The 25,151-nt window shown below is 39.6% G+C and overlaps 1 protein-coding gene across 2 annotated transcripts in view; it reads right to left on the reverse strand.

The window, feature by feature from the left end:
• Positions 1-25,151, reverse strand: part of lingo2 (leucine rich repeat and Ig domain containing 2) — a 191,563-nt gene that overhangs the window by 146,230 nt on the left and 20,182 nt on the right. For both annotated transcript variants that reach the window (XM_034598527.1, XM_034598526.1), the window contains exon 2: positions 10,973-11,045. The gene's annotated coding sequence lies outside the window, so the exon portion shown is untranslated. The remainder of the gene's footprint in view (positions 1-10,972; positions 11,046-25,151) is intronic.

Genomic DNA, 25,151 nt, shown 5'->3' on the forward strand with positions numbered 1-25,151 from the left:
GTAGTAGTTTGTATATTTAACAAACTACTACAGTCCCCCAGTACTGATGGTAGCCCAGTACCAACCCCGCCTAATTTTAGACAGGAAAAACCCTGACAACCAATCACAGCAATGTGTGATATATAGAGAAAAATAAACATCCAGAAAATATACCATCTATTATAGCATCAATAGAGGATGCATCAGAACGCTTCACATCAGTGGCAGCTATTTTGGTGGTTAATCAAAATGATTCAGCAACACTGTCTGTCCTCACATCAAACTCGCCTCATTTTAGATAAATGGTCTGATTGGCCCGTTTCCAGTTTTCCAAACCAACCCTGATGTTCATGGCGTAGTTGAATTGATTCAGAGAACGTGGGGTGTGAATCATAGACGAATAGCTGCAGGCGTCTCTGTGCCCCCCCCTGATACATTTATGATATATATCTTTCCTTTTTTTTTTACACCTAATAATTGCCACTGCAGCTCCTCTCACATTCTGTCTCTCTTTTTTCAGATTTATTGCCCTCAGTAGACGACACTTGTCTCTCAATCTCTGCCAGCCCCTTGTTCCCAAAGGTGCAAATACAAATCATGTCTCCACCACCTGCTCAAAGTTAGTCACGAAGGTTTCAGTACATTTTTGAGAATAGCAAGGTATATTCTACCTTAAACCCGTTGGTAAGGTTATTTATAATCCTCAAGACGATAATAAAATCCCTATACAGTCAAGATGTAGAAAATTGACAATGATAAAATAAATACTGTTTTTATGCCGCATAAATGTTAAAGGAATTACAACTTTTACCCATCACTTACATTTGAATATTACATTTTGAATCAGACTTTGTTTACTGATGAATTTCCACACGATGGCGAGAAATCTGAACACAGTGGAGGTGAGAAGAGGATTTCTTGTTCACCTTAAAAAAAAAAAAAGCACTGCTGTGCTCTTGAATATGAGCTGTTGCGATATGGCTGCTTCATTCCAGTTTTATACTTTCTGCTCTGAATGAAGCCACAGGGGTCCTTGTAATCAGCAAGTATATTCCCCGGTAGACCACTGACGGAACAACAAAACCCTGGGTAACGATGACATTTCTACCAGCTCTCCCAGCACACCAGCTTGATCTTAAGAATCTCGGGTTAGCCCACACAGGGGCTGATAAAAGCATTTCTATCTCACCTCAAAACGAAGATACTCGTGTAAATCTCCCCGGTATAAAGTGAAAGGAAAAACAAATGTAAAGCTTTCCTGCCTCTGTTCACTGACACCGACGCGTACACTGCCAGACAAGAGGGACTTTCAGGGGGACCTCTATGGTAGTTCAGTCTAGCATGGGCACTCAAATGGCTGGGAGGCTGCTGACACCGTCACCAAATGAGGAGCCAAATGCGTCAGTGTAAGTAGTTGCTGTCCAAGTAACATCATTAATGTGCATAGTTCACCCGGCTCGCTCACCTTTACAACTTCTGAGGAGGTAAACATCAACAAATTCACAGGGTGTCAAGGGGTTAGCTCATTAGCTCAACCATAAAGGACAGAAGACATAGATACTAAGATCAGAGAGCTCATTTTTGAAGCTTCACAATTCTTAGGGTTGAATATAGATGCAATGTTTTCTGCAGAGAATATTTCTTTAAGTAATGATGTATTGCTTCATGCATGGTTCTTCTTTTTAGACATTAAAAGTTCTTAATGATATTTTCTACTTTTTGCCTGTTCTCCTTAAATTGGATTAGTGGAAAACAAGGGCTTTCTGCCCTACTTAAAACTGCATTGTATTGTAATACCTTAATGGGTTTCCCTCTGTTCAATATAGTTTTACAAAAGCTTAGGAGAAATAAGCAACAGTCGTGTCACTGTTATGGGTTTAACAAATCGAAATAACCGCAGGATTTATTGTAAATCCCATCTCTTGCTAACACACTTATGCATATATTTTAAATTTGTTATCCAGGAGTTAGTAATGAGTGTCCATAATGATTGTTTGGATGTTGGCCAGAGTGAACTGTAAATCAAAGAAAGACGATTGTGGTTGAGGCTCCAGACCTCACAGGCCATTCGATTCTCTTTGTCTAACAGTAAAAAGGGGGATGCAATTTCTGCAGGTAATTGCTGATGTTAATCACAGTCATATTTGAGAGAGGGAAGAACCTCTGCCATTCTTCTAAGCAAGCAAGGCCAGGGGTCAGCTGCCCCTTAACCACGAATGGCGTCTCTGACTAATTACTGCAGTCCAGCTGCCTACACTCTTCAGAGCACTCTCCCTGCTTCTCTATCCGAGCAGTTCTTTTCTACTCTCTTCTCTAATCACTGTCAGTCTTTATCCAGTTGGAATAAGACCATAATTCTTCCTCTAGATCACACTTCTGCCAGATTGTATGTGTATGTATGCTCAAGAGATTAGCCATGTTGAATTCAGTCCAGTTGGAGTAACTGACCAGGTGGCAGCTTATTTGCTCCATCCTTGTTCGAGTTAACCTAACATCTGTGCTTCTTTTAAATTACCACAACAAAATAATTAATGACCCAACGAAAATCCAATACATTTAACAGAATATAGAAAAATGTTTACAGAGAATAAAAAAGATCAACTGTTGAAAGTGCAGAATTAATCTTCTCCACATCTACTTAACGCTTTGCTACAACTGTTGAGACTCAGTTCAGATGTTGGACACATTCCTTTGAGATTCTGCTCCGTGTTGACATGACTGCATCACATCATCTCCGCAGATTTCCCAGCGGGGCATTGATGCCGCAAATCTCTTTTTCTAACACATCCCACTAGATGTTCTATATAATTACCTGTAGATATCTATAGATCCAGTGGCTGGGAAGGCCCTTGAAATACAGTGAATGCATTGATGTGTTCATGAAACCAGTCTAAGACGACTGTTTCTTTGTATCACTGCACCATCAAGCTGGATGTATCCATTAGCAGATGGCTAAATTATGATCATAAAGGGATGCATATGGTCAGCAACAATACTCAAATAGGCTGCAGCATATAAACAGCAGCAGTTGGTATGGAGGGGACCAAGGTCTGCAAAGCAAACATTCCTCACACCATTACACCACCACCACCACCAGCAGGGATTGTTGACACAAGGCGGACTGGGTCCATGGATTCATACTCATGATGCCAAATTCTGACCCGACCATCTGGGCGACGCCGCACAAATGGAGAATCATCAGATAAAGCCACATTTTCCAGTCTTCAACTGTCCAGTATGGTCATTCTCCTCTGAACTCTCTCGTCTATAAGACATTTTTCTATCCACTAAACTGCTGTTCAATGAAGGTTTTTTTCTTATTGCATTCTGAGTAAACTCTAGAGACTGTTGAGCATGAAAATCCCAGAAGATCTGGAGTTTCAGAAATACTCAAACCAGCCTGGCAGCAACAATCATGCCACAGTGAAACTCACTGAGATTACATTTTTATTCCCCAATCTGATGTGTTTGATTCTAACATCAACTGAAGCTCATGGCCTGCATCTTTCTGATTTTATGCATTGCTGCCACCTGATTATGCAATTATACAATCTGCCACAGACGCAGGAGTACAGGTGTTTCTCACAAAGATTTCAGTGAGAGTAAATTATAAACAATCTGTAATTTAAGTGGAATTTGATGAAGAACACAATTCTGACAAAAATATCAATATCATGTCCTCCGAAAGTTTTACGTTCACTTTGAAAGAACGACCAAGCGTTCACCTTTGAGCTACGCCAGTCGGCTGTGTCTCAACACCCTGAAAGCAATCTATAAAGCATCCACTCCCTTCAAGCACTTGGGAAGCTCACTTAAAGACATCAATACTCTGGAAATGAGACACAGAGCAATGGCTTCACAGGCTGAGAAGGTAGACGGCTGATTGAGGTGCCCTTACATCTTATTTAAGATGTTGCAGTTCAACGCAATAGTGTTCATTGAGTGAACTGCCTTCTTTCTTGTTAAAACATCAAACTGCACAAGACGTACAGCCAAAAGGCAGCAACTGGGCATAAGGCAGGCAGGTGAGCTGCTCTGGCATAATGAAGTGAACGTTTCATTTGAGATTACAGTCAACAACTATGTGAAAAGTAACTGGAACTTTACAGACATTTGAGTGTTTCACATTAACATCTGTGTCTAAAAAAAAAAACCTCAGGTCGCTTCTGGTTCAGACAATTGTGAGAATAGCTGTATTCAAAATGAAAATATTCATACAAAAATCAAACAGTCTGTCAACATTGTTAATGTACAATGTGTTTCAATTCACTAAAACCTCCAACATAATCCTTTCCCTCCCTCACCCACAGCATGAAGGACTTCAAGAGCGCACAAGGAAAAGGATTAATCCTCCTCTTGAATATTCACATCGTTTCCCTACCTCTCTTCTGGAATATTGTTGCTGTCAATCAAATGCCAGCCATTGAGTCTTTGCTGTCAAACTCCACTTTATTGAGGTGGAAACTTAAATGACAAAACTGGCATTAGAACCACAAAGAAGGGGCTTGAAGACAACTGAACGAGTCAGCGGTAAAAGTATCACAGATTACTGCAGACAAATAGACAACAAGATATACATTTCCAACCCTGACACAAATTGATGCAGCATGAAATAGCCAGGATTTAAAGGTTAAGACAATCTGCCTCAATCTGATGAGTAGATGTTATATTTCCGCTGATAAGTGATAGTGTTAACAGACATAAAGCTGAAATGTGATTTAAAAAGTTCCAACAAAAAAAAAGCATCATCTGTCTCCGCTGTACCGGTTCGCCACGATTGGTTGTGTTGATTGTTGTGGTTCCGCTCCGTTATCACTTGAGCTCAAATTTATGCGTTATTTGTTATCTACAAACTCACTTCCAACCCAACTGCCACACTCTGTCATTGGCAAAGCTAATCCCTGCTGAAGCAGCAGGTATGCAGGGCTCTAACATCTGAGGAAAAAAGTATCAGCGATACAATTTTCCGTTCTGCGTCACATCGATGAAGTCGATTATCACTACCCTTTGCATATTCACTCTTAAGTTAGAGCTGATCACGCCTGTCAATGGCTCCTCCTTGCTCTGAACAATCATTTTACACTTTCATGTGTAAAATACATTCTAGCAAACACTGTTACACATGGCACCAAACTGATAATCAGATATCCCAAAATAGAATTAAGTAGGCAAATACTCACTTTCACCACTACAAGTAAACCACTTTCTAAAGGTGAGGACATTAACAAGGATATTCCTGAGTTTAAGCTATTTTGACATCTTCATTTTCTGGCCCTGTGGCTCCTCTCCCTCTCTTTATTTCTCACACCCGCTGTTCTCCGTCTCTCGTGCCAAAATGGTCTGATGTGCTACTTACGGCCAGGTGGCGATGAATAGTTTAACCATATCCAGCTTTCCTTTTGGTCTGCGTACCCTCTAATTAGGGATGGGAATTGATAAGCAGTTACAGGTGAGAAACAGTTCCACATTGTCTGGGCCATCTGAACCATATCCCCCCCCTGCTTAGAATGATTCAGGCAGCCAAGCAGATTAAACCTGCTAGATTTCTTTAAATGTGCCAGTTCCAATCTCTGTAAAATTGTAATTTCAAGTGAGGCTGGAAACACAAGCAATATGCTGAACCATCTTTCTACCCAACATGAACTTAAATTCCAAGAATGCCTTTTACCTGACACTATGCTGGAGTAACGCTGCTTCCCAACCGAGCAGCACGTCTGAAACCAAGGGTAAAAACCCAATGTTATAATAGCATTAGACAAGCTTAGCAGATTTTCCCCTTTGACTAAATGAAAATAAAAAGAAAATATTACCTCATTACATCCATTTTAGGTACGATAACAGACAGACTTTGGCTCACCCTGACACGCTTGTTACACAGGGACGGAAAATAATGAGAGAGAGAAAAGAGTGAAGGAGTGTCACCGTGCAGCTACAAATTTTGTATTTCTAGTTATATGCTTTGCAATTCGTTCTGGATATTGCCATCTATAGCCTATTATAGAAATATTATATATAGATTATAAACTATTGAGTATATATAGATAATCAAAAATAAACAGTGACTTGGAGAAGGAAGGTAAAATGACAAAAAAAAGGCAAAGACCTAAAGTTTGTGGCAGGAATGGTGCGAGCAGTTAATGTGGCTATATGTGGAGATGTTGCAGAGAAAATAACACCTTGTGTTTTAGCCTATGTACTTATCTCCGTGTGGCCGGCACGACATTTGCAGCGAAGATTGCTGACTTGACTGAAAACATTAAACATGAAATAGTTGTAAGGCCCAGAGCAGCATGAAGCAATAAACTACACAGGGTCAGATACAGACTAATGGAATTGCAGCACCACATAACTTTACATTTCATACATTGTGTGTTCCACAATTTAACTTGCTTGTCACAGCTAAAATGTTGGTATGTGCAATAAATTTAGGCAAATTCATTTTCAACACGTTTCACAGCCCTAGAATCAATAAAGTCTTATAAATTTTCATCCCCACATCTGATGCATCCTCTTTATGCGCTGCCACCTCCTCACCCCATGGCATGATGGTGCCGACTGTCAGTTCATGGGAAGAGCCTCTGATGTGGCAACTTATTCTCTGCAGCTGCTGCTGGGCCCCTGGTGGGACCGAGGTTGGAAAGTGATGATGATGTGTTGCGAGAGAGAGAGAGGGGGAGAGACTAATGCAACACACAGTTTTGCATGAGCAGGTATATGCAGGAGGTGGCTTCAAACAGATTTAATGTCACTGCTGGGTTCCAGGTGGGCTCCAGGATTAACATGTATTCAAACATGTTAAAAGGTAACATCAAATGATTATATTTTTTTATTCCTAGTTGTGCCTGTGGGAATGTGCATATTGCAAAACTTAGTATTACCTTTTGCTTACTTTGATCTTTTGACAAAAACTGAACTATGAAAGTTGCCATGAAGTCTCTTCTTGTTTTGTCTTCACCGCAGTGCAGTTATGGTAAATTCACTTCGATACAGGATTATAACACCAGCCAGGCCTGTCTGTATCTCACTGCTGCCTTTTTTTGCTTGTGCCCAGGGCATCATTAAACCTACCTCAAAGGAAAATGTAAGATCTTCATTGAGCACGCAAAGCCGTGTGTGCCAATCCAGAGAGAGAAAAACAAATTGCATCATGCATCACAGAACAACGGGGACACTTAAGTGAAAAGCTGTGGGAAATGTAAAACAAGTGCTTCTCAGACAGGGACAGGCCAAGCACCGTGTGAGGTCTTTGATCATTTTGCAATGTGAATCAAACACCATTAAGAACCCGTCACTATTGATTACCTCACCTCCTCTTGAAAACGGTACTCGAACCGAATAAGCCAACCTGAATTTTGTTACCTAATCTCAATGAGAAAAAACAACAACTTATATAGTGCATTCAAACACAACACTGTCTGTCAGCCATAATTTACTTTGAGAGGATACAGGTATATTAATTTCTTCTCTTTACTTTCACATTAGATACTTTTTTGCTCAATCTCACCTCAGTTGTAAGGAATCTGCATTTTAATGACAGCATCAAAGGGGTTATAGGCATCTGTTATCTTGTCTACACCATTAATAAAGGGCCTCAGTTGTGGATGTGCAGCACAGCAATCCCCTTCAAAGTTAAATGACGGCACAAACTGTTCTATTACAGAGAGTGATACGATTCCTCCTTTGAATGAAACAAATGAACCATGAAATGAATTGATGATAACTACTGTCTGACGATGTTAAAGTTTGACTGGGGGAACTGGGAGTGAGGTGTCGCTGGGTGGTGGTGTCTATTCTGAGCAAGAAGCAAAGGTGAGTAGAGATGAGGTGTGTACATATGGATGAAAGCAGATGGGTGACTGATGGTTGATAGCAGGTGGAAGAGAATTAGTTTAATGGCCTGTGAGAGCATGAACGTCTCATGAGACTGTCGTCAATTAGTATCAGAAGGTTTTTGTATGATTTGGTCATGGAGCAGAGAAGTTGGTATACATGGCTATTTATGGTGAGCTGATAAACATGAAGTCCAACGGGATCTTGTGATTTAGCTCCTGAAAACAAGCTGCCATGATAAATGAAGTGGGAGAGGGGATATTCAACCAAATATTTGTTAAGTTGACCCATGGGCCAAAGCAGTAAGTTTAATTCATCTAAATGATGAGCAGCAGAGTAGACGGTTGCTTTACATTCGCACTGTAACTACAAGAGGCCATTTTACAGTAAAGAGATTAATTTGATGCAAATCATCTTATTCAAATAACTAATTCAACAGCAGCAAAATAGAACAGTTCATATTTTCAGTAAAAGCACAAGACAATTACATTTTTCCAACCGTCTCATCACTCATCACAGGATGGAGCGATGAACATCAGCCTTTGCTGATCTCATCCATGGTTGCCCTTTCAGTAGTTATTTTTGTAATGGATGTAGATACCAAGCAATGTAGGTAGATGACATCTCCATTCGCATTCCCACCTACAAAGCTCCTTTTTAAAAGCACTGAACAAATAGAATGATGATGTGGGCTGTGATCCAAAAGGTCTGGAACCAAGCTAACAAAACCGCAATGGCTGCTTAGAAATTAGATCTCATTCAGCGTGCTGCACATAAAGGGACTTTTGGGGGTTGGTGAATCCAGTCTAGGATCTGCACAGTTTGATCTATCGATGCACCAATTTGATGAGTCGTGTTCCAGTTGCTAAGCTGTGACAAGCCATCTTGAATATGACTCATTACATTTTCTATAAACAGATACAATTCAAGGATTAAATGTCTGGTACCCACTGCACAATCGAAGTAAACAAAGCATGTTGAGAATCTCATGTTTTGCCTCTTCAATGGTGGAATAGGGGTTATTTAAGGGGGTAAAACGTTTACTTGACTTTTCTCATATATACTCAGCACTCAGTATTGGCATCTTGGCACCAGAGAAGTCGTCTTGGCTTTAAGAAATCCTCAAATACTGAATGTTTGCTTATCAAATAAAACAGTTTTTTGCATAATGTGTTTATGCAAAAAATATAATTAATCTGTATTCACAGCCACTTTTGCATCAAAATATTGGAAACCAAGCAAATTTGATAGTCTTCTACACAGTAACTACGCTTCATTCTTGTTATATTATCAGGTAACACTTAATTGAGCTTCAGTGAGAAGAATGGTTTTATCTTTTTCAGCAAACTTACCTTGATTAGATCTCTAATTTAATACATATGACCTCTCATTCCCAGAAAATCCCTCATGATGCAAAGTGACTTGAACTGGTCTTTTTGTATCAATATGTATGAGAATCCCTCTCATCAAGCTTTGGAGACACATTGTTCACCATGCACCCTGCAATACGTCAAAAACATTTTAGAGTGAAAGATCTCTCCTTCTTTTAGTGGTTAACTATTCTGACCTGGCCACACCCAACATAGTGGCAACAGCACAGATGGGATTTCATATGTCATTTCCTTTGAAAAAGGGGAAGATAAATTACAGTCTGCACCTCCGCTCAGTGTTCTACACTCAGCATTTCATGTCTTTGAAGACTCACAAGCTGTCTGAAAAGCTACAGTTGGTATAGATCATTTTTACTGTCACCACAATACCAGTAACTGCAGGCTAGTAACAGCAACGTCTGCTTCCATTTCGTCACTCTCCCCAGAGCTATCAGGCTTTTACTGGATCCCCATAAACCCAGAGCAACATTTCTGCCCCCGTCTTTGATTAGTTGTATTGCCAATTAAAATAAAACAACCTGCTCATGATGTTACTAAAAACTGTATCAATGCAGTTACCACTTATACAGTTTAAAATAAAAAGCGGGGGGAAAATATATAATTAACAAAGGATTCTGCAATAATTGGCTACATCATGCTTCATTGCCTCCCGTTCCACTGTGCCGTGTCCTCTTCTCTAACCTGCCAGTACAATTGGGGACCGCTGAATGGCCACAGTTGTTGGCATGGAACTGAGACCTGCTCTTATCATGTAAACCACAATGTCAGGAACTGCTGCAAGAGAGATGCTTTAATGATTCTGTAGTTTTGCCCCTGGGCTGCAATCATCCTGACCAACCAACCCTCGTGTAGCCATGTTTAGCCCTAAGGGAAGTGTTGGTGCCTCCATTTTGAGGCTGCTTTTCAACAACAAATACAGAGTTCTTTCATCAGGGTTTGCATCACTGACATGTCCAAAGCTACAGAAATGTGTCAGCAAAATGAGACGGAGAAACACCTCTATCTGGCAAGGATACTTACATGTTTAATTATGCAATTACAATCCTACAATGTTAGGAAAGTACAGAATTACTGCTACCACCATATTTCCACTGCTACAGAATGAATACATCACGCAGGTCTGCCCTAAATACTACAGATTCAAAACCTTCAGAAGGGGTTGTACAGTCGCACATCAGAGACTTAATTCTTACATTCATTAATTCTTTATCACATCTCCCTATAATGCTGAGTTGACAAAGCGATGTCAAAAGCAATCTGTTCCGACTGTCAGCGGATCCCCAAAAGCTGTATGTGAAAAGAACAGTGTGTTCTGCTGGCCTATTTAGAAGAGCCCCCCCACGGATTCGCCCGCTTTTAATGTACCTGCGGGTGCCTTTGTATATAAACTACCATCTCTGAGAGGGAATCTCACACAGCGCATGGATTCCGGGGGGCTTGTTCAATTCATGCCACAGTTTGAGCTGTGTCCACGTTTGCTTTATTCCTGTCAAAATATAACTAGATGAAGCCAACAAGGAAGGAGTCCTGTTATCGGCTTAGTTTCCATATCAAGTCCTCTAAATGAATGAAATTCTTACTTTCAGAATAGCCTCTCTTTCACGCAGGTTGTGTTTGGTACTCCTTGACCCATGTCTATTCATAGCTCTAAGAATATTCAAAGCTAACACGTGGTAAACAAAATCTATAACAAGTCATGCATGAAGGCCGGCTGTTTGTTCCCTGAGGAACACATTTATTCATGCTAATAGAGACACAAAAGATTAACTTACCATACTGGAACAGAGGCGAAGAGCATGTCTGCTTTCTGCCAGAATAGCGGATAGGTGCCTACACAGATTCAGCCTGGAACATGAAATAAAAAGACTCCGGTAAGGACACACAATAGGCATGACTTGTGTTATTCCACAAGACAGACGCATCAGAAACATTTGGGATGTCAGCATGCAGGACGCTTGCATCATCCACTCATCTACTCTGTGTCACATTGAATAGGATCATCAGCTGGATGCCTAAAACATAAATGTAAATCCTGGACCTTTTAAATGGCTTCCATCCATTCCTCCTTGTATATTAAGAAGTAGAAAACAGTATGACTGTATAACAATTTTTTAAATTTGATTTCATTACTCCTCAATTTCTTTTCAAGTGCTAAATTATCCCTCAAGGTTCAGTAAAGAGCTATAAAAAAACATTAACATATCATTCAATACATGCTGGGTTAAAGATTTCAGAGACACTGTAGATCTACTGTTAATACCGAGTAGCACAATACACACCCCCCGGCTTTGAAAATCATTTGTGAACCCATCAGCCTGATCACCCACATGATTTGTGATTGGTGCAGCTTTTATACATGATATTATTAAATGATAATGGCCTTCCACTGAAGCCAGGGTGCGGTGATATGATGATTCATTCCACGAGACAATAAAGAGTTGGCCATGATTTCAGCCTTAGGCTCACGTTATTAAAAAGTTGTAATAATTTTGATATCTCTGGTTGAATTAGAACACTGGAGACAATGTGGGAAATTAATGAGGAGGTCTGCTATTCCATGCAAATTATTTTTTGACATCAACGTGATAAAATATCTTGATTTGTCAAGCATTTTAATTCACTCTATTCACTGGAGAGAAATTATCATAAAAATACATATACCTCGATTAAAATGCAAAATCCATACGTCCCACTTCTGACATGAATTACATCATCAATCCCCTCCATGAAAGAAGCGAGTCTAATTCATATTTTGTACACGTTGCGTCTACACGTGTCCATAGACTGCCGGGCGTTCCACAAACAACACAAAACACTTGTTGTCATTTAAGTTGAATTGCTTTGCCAGTTGTTCCCACTGGGTAGACTTGCAGCCGCACTGGGTGGCTTCTGCAGCTGTCAACCTGAAGCACTTCATACACAGGAAACATGCCTCCGTATAGCAGCATTCAAAACCTCCCTCTGTCATTTTCCATGACAAAACAATTCGTGTTCACGGCGGAATGAATAAAAGTGTTGTTAGGGAAGAACTGTTTTGTAAATCTAACAACGATGCAGCTCCTGGTTTGTGTGCTCGTTGCTCAACACTTTACATTCAAATTATATTTTTCACTTTAACGTGCATTTTGTATTTGACTAGATTCAGTTTGAAGTGAAGGGAAAAATGCCGAAAAAACCCCTCTTCCTGCCAGTCACCACTTCGCCTCCATTCTGATTACATTTTAACATGGAGCCGTCCTAATGATTGAATCTAGGCTGTAGTCTTCACACTCTACAAGGCTAACTGCTATTCTGTCTGTTTTAATCACAGCCTTGTGTTGAATTAGTCAGGTGAAGGATACAGATGTCTGCAGCTTTTTCTGGATCTACGGGATCATTCTGGGGGGGGGGTTCTCACAAAGGGAGAAGAATAGCACTGTCCTGGGAGGAGTGGGGTGACAGGATGAGGAGAAAGAGGAGAAGAGAGGGACAAGACACCACTGGGATCAAATCTTGAGTATGCCAAGGTCAGAAGAACTCTATGAAATGAAACGCTGCCAAACACCTACACACTGAAACACAAACAGGTACACACACACACACACACACACACACACACACACACACACACACACACACACACACACACACACACACACACACACACACACACACACACACACACACACACACACACACACACACACACACACACACACACACAGCCTATATTAGCTCTTCCCTGACGACAACCTGCTGAGAACTGCTAAATAACCACTGGGCTCACACGCTACTATCTGCCTGTACGCCTACGCACACAAACACGTTTTCTCGTTTGTGTCATTACTTTGGTCTCTAGTCATTTCGAGATCTTCACCGTTTTTTTTCTGTCTGTCCTCTCTGCGAGTACCAGGATATTCATATGAATGCTGCTATGATGCAGACTTGGATCTGTTCACTCATTTGATCTCAAATATTCTTGACTTAATGTGTTAATATGCGGCTATTAATGCTCAACTCAACGTTTCACCACACTGACATCTTCCCATTTCTTTTGCCAACCGAATATGCTGGCATCATTTAGCTAAAATCAAACTGTCTACTGTATGTCAGAGGAAATTTCTTTCTATCCCTCCCACTTGCAACTGGCAGCTTATGTTTGTTGTACTATTTTGGATAATAGTTAAATGACAGTGGGAACGGTGCAACAACAATTTCTAGCCATCATTCGGTTCAAATGCCACGCACAAAAAAAATAGTAGCTGTATTTTACAATGTATTGCAACATAGCAATGAACAGTTCAGTCCCAAAATACCTCTTTGGGTGTTGCACTGTTTTTGTACTGAGCCATGTGATCAAGTGAGTTTTAAAAAAGAATCTAGGCTTGTGTCAACTGAGGCATATCACTAAATGCATAAATACATAAATGCATCCATGTTTGTTGTATATTGTAGATTATTGCACACCTCAAGGACTAAACTGAGTAGTTAGGATCCAATGCATCCAGGGGAAAACACACACAATATTAAACATGTATTGCCCTAACGTATTGTTTAGTATATGTTCAACAAAACTGTGCATCTTGCTCAATCACACAATTACATTAATTCTCACTCCATGACAAAGATTTTGACAGCAGTAAAACGACGTGTTAAGAAGGACGGCTCTGAAGTCTGAAGCTTACACATCACACCCTTCAGCAGGAAAACAAGTGGTGTGCGATATGATGCACACTCACAACCCTCACGTTTCTATTCAGAGATGCCGTTTCAGATAGTCTACTTTATTATGTCGTAAACCGTCGCTAGATTCACATAATGCACGTTGCCGTCATAACCCACAAGGAGGACACTTAACAGTACTCTATATGGATTATGTTCAAAACACTAAATAACCTTTAAGTCTATTGAATACACATCCTTTAGTCCCCTTGTAAACTTTTAAACGAGACAAAAACAATGTTCTTGTTTGGCTGTATGTTGAACTAGTTATCAGTCTTAAAACATTCATGTTTATTCATCATCAGAGGACAGAGAGCAGACAGGGGAGAATAGGGGAAACATTTCAACACCACATGGGTATTTACCCACGATAAACAGAGTGCCTTTTGTAATCCCTTCAAAGGCTTCCCCTAACTACCAAAGTGCTTTTTGTGATAGTGCATTCATTTTTTTTGGGGGGGGGGGGGTGTGGATATGGATAGGGAGTTCTGCAAAACATTCATATTTCATCACCTCATTTCAATCAACCTTTGCCTTCAACTCCTGATCGAGAAAATACCAAAACTAGTATGAAAAATAAAGATTTATAAATACTTATTTCTTGTCTCTCGCTTGCATTCATCATCATAATTTCTCTAAGTTCCCTGAAGGCAACAGGCGCTAAATAATTGATGGGCATGAATGCAGTTTGGCTCTGTTAGGGAGTGCCTGCAACTCTCTCGGGACGCAGAAAGCACCGGCAGCTTTGAAACCGGCGGAAGCAGGCGGGCCTCGGTTAGAATTAGTATTGTTTTCCGTCATGCCAAACATTCGGCGCTGAGACAATGCAATGCAGTTTCATTACATCGCCGGAGCCTCGCGGGCAGAGACATCAAAGGTCCGGTTTTTTCTCTCTGCCTCACTTTACTGAGACAATGAAGAAATGGATGTAAAGTTAAGACTAATTTCAAAGAGAACTACTGAGACTTCAATTATGAAAATGTGAAAATAGAACATTAAAGTTTTCACCTCAAGTCACAAAACTCTCCTAAATGGAAGCCATGTTTTGTATTATTCTTCCTAAATAATTGAATTACTTGCAAAAAGGAACAACTCTTTTTAAAAAGAAACAGGAGAACTACAATGTGATTTAAGGCCATGCACTGCAAAACATGTCGGATTTGTGAAACCATTCATATTTTACATTAAGATTTAGGTATTTCCAGATCTCTTTAAATGCAACATGCTAAAATACCTTAAAAACAGCTGCATTATAAGAGATTTAAAATGTTCATGTTCAGAATATTGTACTCAACTGCCCCAAATCATACAAATTGCAGTTGACCACATCATTTCCAAAGGATCTTACACTGATAAAAAAAATATATATTCCCTTTATGTGAATGGGAAGACAACCCTGATTGAGGCAATAGTTGACTGACAATAAAATATCTGGAGCAGCCTTGTAAACAGTGTCACATTTCCCAGTGGGACCTCGGCAGCTTTAATTTGGGAGGCTTTAAATCTCAAGAATCAGAATGTAGGCCACAGTACAGCAGCTTTAAAACACAGTGAAGCTTTTTAAATGCCACATCAGAGACAGTGCGGGAGAGATTTTCACACAGTGGATGGAACATTGTTGTATCTAGTAAAGCACACTGTCGGTCAAAAGTTTTAGACCACCCCAATTCTCCAGTGAATCACCTTAAATGGTACAACAGTAAGGTGTCATAATAAAAAAAAGCTTGTATAAAATTTAAGGCTAAGGAGAGGAAATGGGTTGGTGGGTAAAATATGGACCAATAATGTCTCCCAGTGAATTATTTTGGCAGTAATGGAAGAAGAACAAATTTAAAATGTTAAAAGGGTTAATTCTGTTTCCCTTTATCACAAGGAAATATGGGAGAAATAGTGCTGCCACGATTTACAACCATCGGCCGTAGAATGGGTGTTTGGCTTCTACTTCAGTGGTTATATACATGATTTGTTTTAACACTCTGATGCGCTACCAACTAAGACGAGAACTGGGGAATACTGTAATGTTTGCATTTGAAATGTACTTCCTATAGTCCATGAATCGGATGTATTGCGGAGGATGATCATTCAGCCAACACATTAGCCAAGTTAATGTCTGCGAAGGGGCTGTATTGAAATGGCAAATACCATCATTGCATTAACACAAATCTGCATAACTATCAGAGCATAAAGTCTCATCGGAATCATCACGCGCTGTGACAAAAAGCACCACATAGATTTCCCATTTTCTTTAGTGAACATCAATTAATTGTAATGAGATTTGTCAGACTGTATCTCAAATGAAAACTGCAAAGTCCCAGATGTGCATTGGATGCATCAACCACATCTGTCCCTTATGGAAATAACAATGGGAAAGTGTCAACCCATCAAATATAGTGGAAATCTAAGACAGCCATAAACAGCACTTGAGTTTTAATTGATTCAGACAGTTATGTATCAAACGTATAATTGACACCTAACTTTTACACTAATGGGGAAAGAGATTGTCACATTAAAAACATTTTTAAAAGTCTGTTATCAGTGTAGAGTCCGTTTCTCTATATCTTGTTCACTCTGAGAAAGACCAGGAGTAATGAGATTACCTTGTCCATCAATTTATACATTTCTTACCCCAATACTGTCTTCTAGAATACTAACCTGACTGAAATTTACTCAAATATCCAAAAAGTAATGTCTGTCATCTAATGCAGAATAAAGTAATGCAGCACAGGAAATGTAGGGATTACCTTATATAACTATTCTGTCCTGTACCAAATACTATTTCCACTCTGGTGTACATTTTGTGAGCAGGAAGAACGAGGTGTTCAGGGGATGAATGATGCCCTGAAATAATCATTTATTGCTTGATGCATCAAGGAGAAAGGTGATGAGTAATTCACACGTTAACAGACGTAATACAGAGGAAAAAAAACCCCGGAGAAAGTCCTTGAAAGAACGCAGTTTATATACCCATAAAGTCATACGTGACTAACTTACATAAGGTGGTTCTATACTTTTTAATAGTATGTGAAACTGTTCTATAGGAGAGTTATCCTGTCTCCTGTCTTACCTAATGCTCGCTACGACTTCCCTTGAGTCCTCGCTCTCTCTTTGTCTCCCACAGCGTCACCGTGCATATTTCTAAGCATGTTTGGAAGTTCCTTCAGTTGTTATCTAAACAGATCCCTAGGCCAACCTTGGTTGCTATGGCTACTGCTGATGATAACGAGACCCTATCCCTCACTGCAGATAAGTAGTGGACTTTGCTAACCTCATTGTGACCTTGCCTTTTGTGCAGACTCTTACCGAACAAGAGAGGCCTACTGAGCGAGACGGTCCATACTAACTAGGGAAGAGAATGAAGCTAAATGAGAGAAGTAAACATGGTAGATTCTGGTCATTAACCACCATTACATATGTTTTATACTCTTACAAAAATCACTTTTCATACCATGCAAGCTGTTTCCCCCTCCATTAAGTGCGGAGCCAAACCATTTTCCGTGCAGCACCAAAGCCAAATAAATAGAAAATCTATGCTGATAATTGTGCACCACTTTGGAGAGGAAGGATTTCATATTTGCCCCAAATATAAACTAATACTTTCCTCTTGTTTGAGAAGGTGTCTTACATCCCCAGTGAACAGCGGTGACAAGCCCTGGCTCTGTTCACTCCATTTATCATGGAGGTTTCTGACTCTGCCTTGTTCTGTGTGAGATGGCTACTAGATCTGTCAGGAAAATTGCTCTGTATTTATCTAAAAATAAATAATGATCAACACGTTTCAGGATAAAATTACACCTTTGTGTCGGATCATTGTAGAAACAAAGGAGGGGACATGAGGGCAGACATGAATAATAAACCCCTCCATGATTTGGCCAGAACCTTCTTATTACATGTATTTGGATAAGTTGGACAAAATCACAGCATTTTGTTTATTTAATTTGATGCAAGTAACAATGTTTTGGGTCTTTTTATATAACTGGGCTGCTGCTGCCTGAATGGATGCTCCTCAATGTCTTAATAAGGAAATAAATCTTGTGTTTTTTTTTTATTCATTTCTTTGAGTCTGTAATGCTTAATTTAATTTAAGAATGAAAGACCACACCTTTTTAATCTTTCTTTTAGCATCAAACATTATAATTGATGTATCTTAGGTTACAGTTAATTTAACATGAATATTGTACCTAACCAGTTATCCTGAAAAATCCATCTTTTAAAATCACTTCAATGGTTAATTCTGCAGAAATGCATTTCTACAGTTGCTTTATCTTATCAATCTTATCTATTTTACTTGTTTTTTTATATATTTTAATCTGATCCTTTGTATTATGTCTTTGTTGTTTCTACCTTGTTCCATGTCTTTATTTTTGTTAGTGTTCTTTTATATTTTTCTTCTCTGAAGCACTGGAACTGAATCTGAAGGGTTATACAAAAACATTATCATTCTGTACCTTGTCTGCAGTGACATTCCTTCCCAACATTACAGAAGACTTTTTAAATGTCACTTCGTCCAAGAATCGATCTAAAACCAAACTGCTGAAACATAGAATACAGGGAAGGAGATCTGGTTTGACATCAACATTTGTACAACATAATCCAGTGTTTACAATTTGCTATAAAACCATATCTATTAAGGAGAAGTGCCAACTACACAACTCTATATTATGAAGGAGAAGTTGGGTTTCCCAAAATAGAAATAATGGATTCTTGTTCTGTGCTTTATTGGTCTTGTACCATGGTTGAATGTCATTTTACAAGCACAGCTATGTGTGCACAATGTACCTGCTGTAGCTATCATGCCCAACCCAAGTTTGCTCACTGACCCAAAGAAAACTAGCAATGTCCTTGTGGTGCTGTGCAGAGGTAACAGTGCTATGCACGCATGCATGCTCTTAATGCTCCCCATGTACATATTTGAATGAATAAAACATGTCAGCCAAAAGGGCCCATTCCACCATGCAAACTCTGCAACTTCCCTTTCCCCCCCATTAAATCCCTATGGTGCCATTTCCTCTTATAGCTCAGAGTGACCACTCTCTCGGTAATGAAAATACTGTAGTATTACTGCTTGATATAAAGAAGAAGAAGTAGATGTGAAGAAACTAGTATGTAAAGAAGCTGATGAAAGCTCCATGGACATGAACAATGTAAACAAATTAAATTATAATAAAAAATTAAAGCTAAAACACTAAACGCAGAAAAATTGTCGCAGGGACCGAAGTCACTTATAAGGCACACATATATAGTATGAACTATAGTTAGTTCTCTTATTGCTCATTTATACAAATCTATTTTCCTTTTACCCGGCTGCTACATTCAAGTTTGTTTTTGGTTTTATTTAACTACATAGTCATGTATAATTTAAATGTGAAGAGAATACATAAGATGCTAAACATTAGCACACGTCAACTCTCTACAGCACTGAGTGCAACCTCGTTAAAGATACTCTACCCTGGTGGGACATTGCTCCATTTACATGTGATCATTCTAACTGAGGAGCCCACACTAAAGTGGTTAATTGAGAAATTAAAAACAAAAAATGGGAGATAGTATAGATTTATACATTTATTCGACTATTCTGGACCATGTTTTCATTCTTGGATTTGCTCACGGGTGTTTTATATAATTTAAAAAGGTGTACTGTTTACTGCTTCAAGATGTTGCTACCTTTCCCTGCACAGTTGCCACATACATAGGCAAGAATGATGCAAGTACATTTGCTTAAACCCTTTTTCAGAGTGAAAAAGAGCATCTTGTCATTTTTTCCCCATACCTTCACACAGTGAGTCTTATCTCTCAACTGCAGTGTTTTCCCTTTTTGTTCTCCCATTGTCATGCTACTATTCATCCCCAATCTGCCTCTGTTTTGAACAACAAATCACCGTTTGGCTCTTTTTTGTCTTCGGGACAACCTACTGTCTGTTTCTTCTTCAGGCTCTCAGCCTCCTTGCCACATTGTCCTCGCATGCTCATTGTCTGTGGCTCCGTCTGCCCCTTGTTATTTATGGAACGCAAAACTGCAGGGGTACAGAGAAGTAGCCTGGAGCTGTTCTATACCAACAGCCAAGCAACCCGATAACTGCCAAGAGATTATGGAAAGACCTTGTCAGAAACAGGAAGCCTTCTGTCACCTCTGCCACGCCACCTACAGTACTGAACAACATCCGGCCCACTCACCCAGGATAATTAACACTTTTTCGTGCTATGAAAGACTTTGGCTCATACACTAACATGTGCATCTCATCCTGGAGAAAGTTAGAAGTTCCGTCATGCACAAGCAGTCTGATGCACATTAGTTTGTAAGAAACATTTGAATCTATGTGAACGTCTGTATTTATAGAATCACTAATTGAAATGCTGACATTTATTAGAGTTCCATTGACACTTATGTTATTAAATTACATTTTACATTAAATTACATAATTTCAAGGAGTGGTTTGAAAAACAAATCCAAAGTTGACTCTATTTTCTCCAGTGCCCAAGTAGCTGTCAAGCTGTCAACCAAGCCCAGTCCCAATCTATTGCAACAAGGGTACAATGACACCCCACCTCACTCCCCACTATTGTTATACTCCAGGTGCTGTATGACTTTGTTGTAAAATTTAAGGAGAGAGTAGCCCTTCCACCAAGGTTAGGAGCAGAGATAAAAACCAGGATGTCACACTCCCCATGCCTGGTGTAAACCCGAGGAACCAGAAAACCCCTTCCAACTCTACTGCAAGGCTTGGTTAACCATAAAACCAATTACCATAGAAATCTCATGGGTTCCACATACAGGATGGAAACACATGCTGCATACAAAGCAGAGGCCGCTGGAGCCTGATGACTAAAGAGCCATTTGAAAACCACTGAATCTCCCTAATATGTTTTCAGTGTCTTTTAGTCTTATTAAGATTAAGCAAGAGATGAAGACATCAGACTGGATGAGGGGGAGAGTGGGAGCTTTCAGGAACATCTCAAGAGCCACCATTAAGAAAATAAGGGAAAAGATGAGATTTTATCCAACATGCAAATTCCCTTTTACTTTCCAAAGCTTTTTAAAATGCCCAGATAGTTACGAGTGAATTAAGAGATTGTGTTAGACTATAATTATTTTTTTAACTCATTCCATACAGAAATCCAGGTACAGTTATCTTGCAAAATTAAACCTTTGGAGGCTGGAGTGGATCTTCAATGTGGTCACTAATCGTAACTCACATGCTTTGCCATTTGCTGTTTGTTTCTAAGAAGCCTCTGCAATAGAGACTCAACGAGTCCCAACAGCAAAAGACTCAAGGTCCAATAATCGCTTATTCTCAGCGAACCATTAGGTTTCTGGCTGTAACTGCTGTCCAGTTTAACAGAAGGCATTTATTGAGCTGCTGCTCTGTTGCACAGCTAATTAGACAAGCTCTGTGTTTTCTGTACTCTTGACATGTATTAGCTTGTTTGTATGACTGAATGGATGCCAGGCACCTTTTTTAAATGGTCGCTACATTCAGGCATTAGTGTAAAACCCAGGAACAGAGAAACGATTCCTAAGATGTTAATACGCAGGCTGAATATGGAAAACAGAACCTGCTTGCAATACTGCAGCCCTGACAATTTAAGTTAGTGTTGCTTAAGGCTCATTTATGCTGCCTTTATGAAATAAATAACATATACAAGTTTCAAACCACATAACCGTCACTTCATAATACTAATGAACTGTTGGTTACACTGACCCCACCCAGCGATATCCGAGGGTATTGCTCCGTTTTGTTGGTTTCGTCCGTATCCGTGAGCTTTTATAAGACATGCGCAAATACAGATTAAAAGATCAGACAGACAGCTCTGTCTGTGTCCGTAGGCATTTTTAATGCCGAGCATAAATGAGCCTTAGCACTACAGCAGAAGCAAGATGATGGCAGAACTGCTACAAAGACATATTAAGGTCATTTTAGAGTATATATATTATAAGGTTAGATTTGAAATGTTATAAACCATTAAATGCAACTAGTAAAGGCTATTTTCAATGTCTGAATCACAACAATACACTTAAGATGCAGATTGCTGTCTTATTCTCGCCCTCTTGTATGCACACACACATGCAAGAGCAGTGTGGTTGATGAGGTTTCGTTATGCCATGTTTGTTATCGCACCCCGTCGACAGTGTTGTGCTTTGTGATTGAAGAGTATATACGGTAAAAATGTGCAAGAGCTTTTAACGATCTCCAGCAGGATTCAGCCATTAGCCAGAGATTTGGTGCTTTTTGAACTTGCAGTGTGTCACCGAGTTCTTTTTAGATCAATGTGAAATTGTGAGTCACCTTTGATGTGTTATGCAGTTGCTCACTGCTTAATCATCCTTATTCTGTGCAGTGTTACCTCTACATGCACCCAACAGCGGTGTTACTCTGCTGCTGAATATATATATTTTTTTTCAACAAGAGGAAAAGAGAGAGCTGCTCTTTTTTTAACATTATTTGGCAATTAAACATGCAAATGCTGGTCGCAGATTCGAGACTATCACTCGCCATAGGGAAAACAGTCCAACTTCAAATGAGTAATGCACATTAACATTACAGCAAAAATATTTCATTCGACAGGAAGACACAAGGAATCACAGTTATGAGTATTTGTGAAATAAACAACATTTGAAAGATCCATCTTGACACAAAGATATTAGGTATTCCACATGCATCAGTTGTTTTCTTCCTCCTGGAAACAGGCCTTTCTGTGCTCAAGGGCCACTGTGACCTGCAAAAGCTGTCAGTCTCAAAGACAACTCACCGTCTCCCTCACAGAGACATACAGGCTGCATATATCTGGATAGGAAAATTCTAGAAAAAAGGATAATGAGGAATCATTTGAAGAACGCTGCCTAGCCAATATAGTTCATAATAATAATTGATGTAAAGATTATACTACCAATGTACAAGTTCATCAGGCTTTGAAAATGGCAAACTGATTTCTTTATAGAATGTTCAGGCCAAAAACAACAAAAAAACATTTGAACCATGCGTCTGGAGCTGCAACTTGTTTTTCTGCCATCAAACTAGAAAACAAAGCATTTAAACACATGGGAATCTGACTTGGCATAAACCTCCTGCTTTTGTTTAGTAACTTTGAATGGGTTGATTAAATATTGTGTATACAATGAGGAGTATAACATACTGTTTGCATTTGACCAGCGAGCAATTGTCTTTGTACAACACAAAAAAGGAACAAGCTGGTTTGCTCTGAGGAGAATAGCAGGCTACTGGGATGTATACTCTTTGTATGCACGGCCGTGTGCAACCTGAATTTGTACTCAGCTTTAGAGAAGCCTCCTGATTTACCCAAGTAAAACAAGAGGCACCCCTGTGCGTTACACTGCGACTGTGCAGCTGTGAGCAATATCCATCAATGATCGTATGTTGATCCAAGAGGACAAGTCCCTTTAAGCATTGCATTACAATGCATTCCTGGCTTACTCTATGAGAACGGATTTAAATTGAGCAATCAAATCTGGAGATGATGCACGGCAGTCTCAGGTGAAGAGATAGCGTGTCACAGTGCAGTGATTCTCATCTGCAATCTATCCCGCTCATTAACACCATGTTTTCCATGAGAAACAGCTGCCCGTCTCAACACTGGTTACAGCTTACCACTGGGAGCCTTGGTTCAACCATTCAGGATGCTCAGTGCCGTTCCACTTGCATTTCAATAATATTCCCATTCATGACCCAATCAGTGAAGCCTGAGTTCTGACAGCTGTGGTACAGCAATAAATCATGGAATGAGGAGAGCCAGACAAAAAATGCTCTGCATGTAATTATAATTTGACTCAGTCAATGTGGCTCTGCTGGCAAACTAGCGCCTACGCACAGATCTTTAATTAGTTACCTCAGAACAGGCCAGTGTGTCCAAGTGGGCATGTGTGGGGCAGCATTTACCTGGTGACACATTACTGTCTTCTCCCTGCTTCTCTGATGAAGACATTGTATATGTGGCTAATTATACAAGTCAAGATATGATGCATGACTACATTAAAAAAGTAGAATACAGCCATACCTGTATATCATCTTATATCTTGTTAAATCTGGTGTTGTAGTGAATTATGTTCCTTCCACATATTGTACTTGGCTGAAACTATTCCACAGTTAATTTTAATTTTCAGTCCCAAAGCATATATAAAGGATTTGTTCAAAATATACCATTAGAATACTGTGTGATCCACAGTAGAAGGAAGCCAAAACCCACAATTACACTGAGCTTAACTGACCCATGTAGTTTCATGATGAAATCCTTTTTTGTGTCAACATTTGAAAATCCAAAAATGCAGTGTTTCCCCTTACTGCATCGTGCTGCTGCAGAATTTTCACATAGTGTCATGGTTATTTAAGGCAGACTGTAACCACTCCAACCACGTACTACACTGCCTGCAGCTGGCTGCGGCTAGTATGAAGAGTATGAAATGACGAGGACCCTATCATAGACCCACAAACATATACAAGCCTGCACAGAGATGTCACCATGGTGTGCAGCCGCAGCCGAATCACAAGGTAATAGAAAAAACATATATAAGCTCCAGAATCAAATCAAACAGGGACTTTTTCTAAATGCCAACACTAAATTGTAAAGTGGCTGCATTTTTACAGTGGTTCTTTAGCCTCAACAACCCATCACAGTCACATTCACACATCTATACAGTAATCTTATATTTATAATATTTATTCACTCACACACCAATGGCACTGTGCAGGCTACTCCATTCATTTTTTACAAAAACAATGTGGGAACAAATTCTTATTTTGCTGGCTGAAACTAATCACAGTCTGAGAGACTCATTACTTCTACATATCTATTTCTTCTTTATGTTAAATGAAAATTGTGGAAGTCATTTTGGTTGTTGAAGCGTTTCATTAGTTCTCCAAATGTTAAGACTTCCTGGTAAATAAACACGAATGAAAAGTCTCATCTATAGCGATCTTCTCTACGGCAAAAGTCCAGAGCTGTAACGATTGTGGACACGCACAACACTGCAGTTTCGGAAATAAATGCGAAGGGAAACACTGTAATATGTATGTTACTGCTGCATCATTGCTTAAACAAAGACATTTGCTTCACATGAACCCTTTGAATAGCATTTCAAGGTAATTGGAACCTGAAAGGCAGGGATTTTTAAACCCGAGTCTCTGAGCTGTGAACGAATGCAGGTACATTATTTTTTCACCTTCAAGTAAGTGATTAGAAACAGCCATAAGAGTGCTAGGGAATTAGCCTGAATTGTTGAGCTGCATTCACTGAGTGAAG

Source organism: Hippoglossus hippoglossus, chromosome 10 (assembly GCF_009819705.1).
Source record: "Hippoglossus hippoglossus isolate fHipHip1 chromosome 10, fHipHip1.pri, whole genome shotgun sequence".
Lineage (NCBI taxonomy): Eukaryota > Metazoa > Chordata > Actinopteri > Pleuronectiformes > Pleuronectidae > Hippoglossus > Hippoglossus hippoglossus.